At 49.9% G+C, this 8,138-nt stretch overlaps 1 pseudogene; it reads left to right on the top strand.

Moving 5' to 3' along the window:
• The first annotated feature begins 697 nt into the window (after nucleotides 1–697).
• LOC136513556 (auxin-responsive protein IAA16-like) lies at nucleotides 698–3,005 on the top strand (annotated as a pseudogene).
• The last annotated feature ends 5,133 nt before the right edge of the window (nucleotides 3,006–8,138 follow it).

Genomic DNA, 8,138 nt, shown 5'->3' with positions numbered 1-8,138 from the left:
GTCATGGTTCAGTATCTCAAGTTCGATTAATTATAGATAAAAATATCAATATTTATGATATCAACTAAATACCATTAGATTCACTATGAAATGTATTTTCTTAATAAATTAATTTGAAGTCATAAATATAAATAGTATTCACTGGAAATTTTGGTCAAACTACTTTTGCCGGCACGTAACCCGTAGTTGTATGTTTTGTTGGAAAGAGGGAGTATTAGTTTTTGTTAGACCATGGCTCCGTTCGCCGGTCTGAAACTTGGCTGAAAAACACTGTTCTGGCTGAATTGTTGTGAGAGAAAAATACTGTTCCGGTTGAAAAAAAAAGAAGCCGAACAAGTCGAATATATGGTAAGCTAAACAGGGCCCATGATTAGTTTATATTTAGATCTTTAATTTGAGATCCAAAACATGGACTAAACTTTAAACTTTAGTTTATATTGAGGTCTTCAGTTATGTTGGCTGCTTGGAAATGGAAAGGGCAACGGTAAGGTACTGGCCGCCTAGGCCTATACTGGGGGAGAGATATTCACTGCTCGAGCATGACCGGACTAGGGCTTTCCGGTTACCGGTCTCTGTCCGGCTGTCCCTCCCCATTGCAGCACTGCACTGCACACCTCGCCTGATACTACCACTGCTTTGCTGCAGTGAACGAACGAGAAAAATTCAGGAGAGAGAGCGTTGAAACTTGAAAGGCTGTCCTCTTTCGCAGCATCTGCACTGCAGCACAAGCAATGCTACCGCTGCTCTCCGCGAATCTCTTGCCTTTACCGCTGCTCTCGCTCCTGTCTCAAAACCTTGTCCCATCTCGCAAGATCAGCACAGCTTTCCCCCCTTCCTTGGCCGCCTTTCCTGCCTGCCTGCTCCTCGGGCGCAGCGGCCGCCTGCTGCTGACACTGCCGGTGCTCGAGTGGAGTTCTGCAGCGTGCTCTGTGTTCTCTCTCCTCTTTCTCGATTGCAGTTGCAGCAGCCGCTTCCCCTTCCTGTCACCCATCCGTCCGCCCGTCCCTCCAACCAGCGTATATATGCCTCCTGCCAGCGACTTGACTGTTCGAGCACAGCTGCCTCTGCGTGCACAGGGTATAATAGATAGGAGCACAGCTGCGTCTGCGTCTACGTAGGAGACAGGAAGAGGGTGAGGCTGTGTGTGGGAGAGAGGCAGAGAGCAGAGAGCAGAGAGCAGAGAGCAGTGAGGATCCATCCGAGATGGCTTGGAATGGCCGCTTCGGCGATGACGATGAGGGCAGCGGCCTTGAGCTCAGCCTTGGCCTCCCGGGCTACTTCTCCGCATCGCCAACCCAAGCTGCAGGTGCCGCCGCGTCCTTCTCCTTCATGTGCTTCTTTGCCTGATCAGGAACGAGTTCCATGGCTTCAATGATTCGATCGTTGTGTTCTGTGTTCGCCTGGTGGTTTCAGGTTTCGAGGAGAAAGCGAGCGGCGGCTCTGCTGCTGCTGCGCGAGCGAAGGGAAGCAATGGCTTCAAGGCCAGGTAACCGATGAATCTTTCATTCTTTCTCGCCGCCTGTTGCCCTGCTTGTCCTGCTTTTGGTTGCTCCTCTTTTCTTTTGCTGAAACGAAATCCGGAACAAAAGACGGGGGAATCCTGCTCCTCTGTTTAGTTGATGAGTACGTATTTACTGTTCTAATGGTGCTTCATCATCTGAAGTCTGAACTGCCTGAATTTCAATTCTTCAGGCCGGCGGCAGCTGCTCCGGTCGTGGGATGGCCGCCGGTGCGCGCATTCCGTCGCAACCTCGCCTCGTCGTCGTCCTCCAAGACGCCCCGCGAGCCATCAAGCCAGAGAGGCAAGGAGCCCGCAAGCGCCGGCGGCAAGGCCGTGGAGCCCGGGAACAAGGGCCTGTTCGTCAAGATCAACATGGACGGCGTCCCCATCGGCCGGAAGCTCGACCTGGGCGCGCACGCCAGGCTACGAAGACGCTCTCCGCCGCCGTCGACCACCTCTTCCGCGGCCTCCTCGCCGGTACGTGCGTGCGTACATGCGTGATGTATTTGCGGGCGGGCGCCATGCCAAGCCATGCCGGTATACAAACTGACGATCGATCTCTGCTTGCTGCCAGCTCAAACAACAGGATCAGGCGGGGAGCGGCAGGCGGTCGCGGGGATCCTGAACGGCGGCGGCGGCGGCGAGTACACGCTGGTGTACGAGGACGACGAGGGCGACCAGATGCTGGTCGGGGACGTGCCGTGGCCGTGAGTTCACCAGATCATTTCTCTTTCTTCTCTTGCAATCGTCAACCTGCGCGCCTGCTCTGTTTACTGACCGACCAAGTTTTCTTGATTGGTTCTTGCGTTCGACCAGGATGTTCATCGCCTCCGCCAGGCGCCTGCGCGTGCTGAGGAGCTCGGATCTCAACCCGTCGTCGGTCAGTGACGCCTGACGCTCCGCGTTGAAATCTGATTGTGCTGGTGATGTTGTAGCCTGGAAATGTTTGTCTGATCTGATCCCTGCTTCCTTTGCTCTTGCTTTTGCAGCTGAGGGCAGCGAGCAGGAAGAGAGCTGCAGCCTGAGTGCTGAACTGCTGTACCACCCTGGAGTCTGAACATTTTGCGGCCTTTTCGGAGGGCCACCTGTGTAAAATTCAAGCAGTTTCGTCGTTTTTGGTCACCATTACCATGCTGTGATCAAGTAGGGAAGCAAGAATCTTTTTTTTTTTATCTTGGGAAGCAAGAATCTAGTAGAGGTGATGAGGGGTGTCGGTAGGATCATCATGTAATCCTAGTGCTAGGACCTGCAGTGTCTGAACTTTTCTGAAAGTTTAACAAGGTTTCTTGGCGCTGGACAGTGGGTACACATGATCGAGCTCGCCAGGGTCCATGGGCCATGGCACTTCGTTGCTCGGCTACTTCATGTTCGTTTGTGACCTGCCGCAGCCTAGTTCTTTGTGTTTTCTCTTGAAAAGGTTTTTAGCTAGATTTTTCTTATCGACACTTTTACGAATCAAGATGAACCCGTGGAACACAATCCAAAAAGGAAAACCGAGGGAGAGTAGGGCTTCGGCGGTACTACTTTCAGCTTTTCAGCTTATTCTCTCTAACATAACACTATTAAATCATTCGAAATCAGCCGAAAGTGGATCAGCCGAACAGACCCTGGATTAACAAGGTTTTTTTTACGATAATGCTCCTACGAGGGCGCTCGTTCGGGCGTGACGGACCTACAGCCTCTTGAAATGTCTGCTACCTAACTCTTCTTCTTCGTGTCATCCAGATATTTCCCCACTCTCGGACATCGTGGCCGCTTTCACCGCGCCGTCCACCAGCAGAGCCTACGTCCACCGCCCGTAGTAGCCGCATCTATTGTGTCATTTGTCTGCCGCAGCCGTGACTGGCCGTCCACTGGCCCCAATCTGCCTCGCCCACCGCTGCCATCCCCTGTCGCACCCCATCCCGTGTCACGCCCACCCCAATCTCGCGCCATGCCGCGCCCCCCACCCACCTCGCGCTGTCGCGGTCATGGCATGCACCGCGCCACCAGGATGAGGTCGTCGCTGGTACCACAGTCCTCCTCCAGGTAGGCCATGGCCACTGGAAACACCGTGTTTCAAATGTTTTAGACGTTTCAGACTTTGTGTTTCAAGTATTTTATCTGAATGTTGCAAAAGTCAATCTAGGATGTTGCATATGTTGGCAATATATGCATGTTGCAACTTGTAAGCCTATGTTTTAAGTGTTTCTGATGTTTGTTTCAAATATTTCATTTGGATGTTTCAAAAGTTGATCTGGTATTGCACATGTTGCAAATGGCTATACACGCATGTTTCAACTATTTTATTTGTTTTTATATGTATGTTGCAAATATTTTATCTGGATATTTCAAAAGTAGATCTTGTGTTTGCACATGTTGCAATGGCTCCGGTGGCTGGCAGACGAGGCCGGCATGGGACTTGGTGTGGACCACCACGAAGGAGCAGTCGTCCAAGGACGCGAAGAAGACAGTGCGGCGAGGATGGGTCGTGGCGCTGCACAGCGCAGCAGGGGCCTACAGAGGGGGCGCGGCGGGAGGCTTGCAGAGGGACTACGCCTAAGATGGCAGCGCGGTGGCGAGATGGGGGTGTGGAGAAGATAAGCCGCACATGGGGACGCGCGCACGCATGCTGGCGTTGTTTCTGTACACAGATGCCGTTTTCTGAGGTGTGTCCGAATGGATCCTGGCGCCAAACGTTCGGACGCTAGGCGTACCGTCTAGATAATGGAAAAGAGTTTCGGCTTCATGCCTCTTTGAAGAAGAATCAGTCCATAATTATTAAAAAACAACATAAACAAGTTCTAAATTATTGACCAATCCGAAAAACATAAGGCCATCCATGCGATGCGAAGAATATTATGGCTCTTGTCTCTGAAAGCCAACATGCTTGTACGATCTACTCCTTGCAGTCATCCAAGCACTTGGAAAAAACCATAGCCAATATGTGCTCCTAAAAAGAACCTACAAAAATGTTTTCGGATAACAATTATTAAAAACTGAATCATTTCTTGTGAACCAAATTGCCTAGCAAATCGTTGTTGCACCTGTCAATAACTTTGATTGTGCTTGTGACCCCCTAACAAGGTTGATATTATGAATTAATCAGGTTTCTCTATCCACTTATGCCTTGTTTAGATGTAGTCGGATTCGCATCAATTCATATGTGTTGCGGTGAATTGAGGTGGAATTTAGTTTAAGTTTCACTCCAATCTACTTTAACACATGTTGATTAAGAAAAATTTAATGACATCCAAACAAGGCCAATTTTTTTTTTTAAAAAGATAGCGCTAGTATATTGATTATTCTGGCAAGGTGATGCACACACGGATGCATCACCGTAAGCATACGTGTTCGTCTAGATGGCTTCACCTTCGCCTGCTCCTCTACTCACCTGATGTAAAACTACACAATCCAAATGGCCCATGATGAAACAAAAATGCCCATACGAGCTCCCGTGGTTGGACCTTTTGCACAATTCCATACTGTTAGCATCTGCTATAGATGTGTATACGGGCTGTCAGGACTGGCCCGACATGGGCTCGAAAAAGCATGGTCCAATCCTGCCGACAGGCATGGCAGTTCCGAAGGCGCCCATGGGCCAGAGGTCAGCCCATATGCATGACACGCTGGACTGGCCCGATAAACACCACACGCTTGCTCAAAAAAAAAAAAAAAACACGCCCTACAGGCCGGGCCAAGCTATCGACTTGCACCAAGCAGCCTTCGAGCGAGGAGAACCAGCAATTAGCCGAGCATTATGGGAAGCGATGACCATGTTAGGCGCTTCCTTTGCTTGAGTCCAATCCAGACCCGACTCATCCTCATCCACCCGCTCTATGCTAAGCATCCTCGCTCGCGCGGGGCGGACTCTGCTCGTCGTCGTCGTCCACGCTCGTGGGTGTCTGCTCGCACTGCACCCCCCCCCCTCCGCACCTCTCCCACTCACGGCTCGCGGGACGGACTCCGCCCGCGCCACGTGCCTCCCTCCCCCGGACTCACACCTCTCCGTCTCGGCCGAGCTCCATTCTTCTGTGCTATCGACAAGCTCCGCACCGGTGACCTCCGCGTACTCTGTGGCATCGAGCTCCGCGTCTGCATCGAACTCCACAACGACGAGCTCCATTCGTCCAAGCAACAAAGTGACATTGCGGTAAAAGTGCATGTTGCAAGCGTATATTTCAAGTGTTTCAGAGATATGTTACAAGGGTTTCGTATGGATGTTGTAAAAGTAGATTGGGACATTGCATATGTTCCAATGGTTGTACACTTATGTTGTAAATGTCTGTTCCCAATGTTTCATCTGTTTTTTCAGACGTATGTTGCAAGCCTGTTTATCTGGATGGTGCATATATTTCACATATATATTACAAGTATTTTATCTAGATGTTACGCATGTGTTGAAATAGTTTTTCAAGTATTTCATGTGTTTTTAAGTGTTTCAGACGCATGTTTCAAACGCTCTTCAAACGTATGTTGCAAGTGTTGTATTTGGATGTTTTAAAAGTAGATCGGGTGTTGCATCTCCCTCCTCACCTTAAGCTGCCTCGCCTTGGTGTCTCATCCTCGCATTTTTGCTGCCTTGCATCCTTCTCAGACTAGGGAGGGGGTGTGCTGGGGGTTGGCAGAGAGGGCACACCGGGGAATGGCGGCGCGGACACGAGTGCACGCTCTCCCCTTCCGTACGCACCCAGGTAGCGCTTTGGTTCACTTTTTCTATTACATGGGGATGCTTAGATGGGATGCTCCCGTTGGTGGGCCTGAGACTAGGAGCTAGGTCATGGTTCGGTTGGCCAGGACTTGGAGCTACGTCCGGACACGTTGGACACGCTACTGACGTTGGATGTTCGAGCGCTAGTGCCTCCGTTATCATAAGCGTGTGACGACAGATGTCAAATTATCAGATGAGAGCGGAGTCTGAAGCAGAAGACAAGAAGAATTAGGTTGTTGATAATAATTAAAGACTATCAAATTAAAAGACATGATGTTCTGCGGCACTACTTCAGCAGTATTTTTCAGTGAACGAACAATGTTTTTCTCTTACAACAAATCAGCATAAGCATCACATGCATCTGGTGAAAATTAACATGGAGACTTTATTTAGTCTCAATTGTTGGTGCCCATGTCAAGTCTCAATTATCGCCCTCTTTAAGCTCTAGCTTTCATATCTTGCCTAATCTCAAAATAAAATTAAGTGGTACTGTATGATTTTGTTTTGGTCCGCTCTCGAGTCAGGCTTTCAGGAGATGAACTGAACCAGAGGTACAGCTGCTCCGTCTCAACAAACTGTAAAGTTGAAGTCACTTCCTGACATCCCCTCTCTCTATAAAACAAAAGAAACCCTCAACTAACTAGCTCATAAGGATTCTGCATAGCAACTTTACATCAGAGCTAGTTTTTTTTTTAAACTTTCCATTAGAACATTTGCTTGGCAGATTCCAAACAAGCTTGTTTTTGAAAACATACAGGAATTCACTACAAGTCTTGCCTGCTCTCACGGTCACAGCTCACGCTCCCCAGTGAACTGGCCGCGATGGGTAAGATCCGGAATTTCTAGACCCAAGGGGAGGCGATTCTGAAGGCGATCACGATCCTGACTCCGCCTTAGGTTGCCTGCACCGAAGACCTAGGCCGCTACAACAGGTGATCGCTCCTAATCATTGGTGTCCACGCCCCGCTTCCAACCTACAGTCGTAACCGGCCACCACAAATCACCGGTTAGCCTTTCCGGCGCCGTCGACCATCACTTTCCCCTTGGGACCAGTGCCTCTTAGGAACCCTAGGTCGAGACATTGTCTGTGTTTGCGCCGTTCTTGATGTGCAGATCACCGTTCTTTCCCCTATGTGTTGATCGTATGGTGGCAGAACGATGTGGCATTGTGCGAGAAGGGATTGAAAACCCTAACCCCAGCGTTACGGATCTTCTCAATCGGCTAAATCTGACGGAACAAGAGGAAGCCATTGTCAATTTCAGCGATGATGAGGTTGAGGAGACGGCACCGCAGTTGGAGTGGGTGCTTGTGGGGAAGGTTCTTTCCCCATCGCATGTCCACATGACCACGATCCGCTATGCAATGAAGCCAGCGTGGGGTAACCCAGTCGGCCTCAAATTTCGAGCAATTGGAGAGAAGGTGGACAACATGTTTATCATGGAGTTTGGTTGCAAACCTGACATGGAGAGGGTTTTAGCTGGCACACCATGGATGGCAGGGAGGTATGCTATCATTTTGAAAGATTATGATGAGAGGTTGAGTGTGTTGGAGATTGTCTTTGATCGTATGGAGCTTTGGGTGAGGATCCTGAACCTACCACTCGGATGGATGAATGAAACAAGAGGCTCTCGCGCTATGAGTCTAGTTGGCCAAGTGGTAAAGATGGATGTTGATGCAGATGGAAAGGCTAGTGGTGCTTTTTTAGAGCCCGGGTAGCGATGGAGATCGATAAACCCTTGCGGCGTGGGGTGTTGCTACGTATGAGTAAGTCTGAGGAGACCCGGTGGTTTCATGCTTAGTACAAGAAACTCCCCTACTACCGTTTTGGGTGTGGAGTGATAGGGCCCAAAGGAAGTTACCTTATGATGTCCAACTCAGGGCCGCCGAAGGAGCAGAAGAATCGCCGGCAAACCTTTGCTAGGGCTACAGCTGAATCCTTCGGCAGT

Source organism: Miscanthus floridulus, chromosome 16, assembly GCF_019320115.1.
Source record: "Miscanthus floridulus cultivar M001 chromosome 16, ASM1932011v1, whole genome shotgun sequence".
Lineage (NCBI taxonomy): Eukaryota > Viridiplantae > Streptophyta > Magnoliopsida > Poales > Poaceae > Miscanthus > Miscanthus floridulus.
This window is presented reverse-complemented; position numbering and strand designations above follow the sequence as displayed.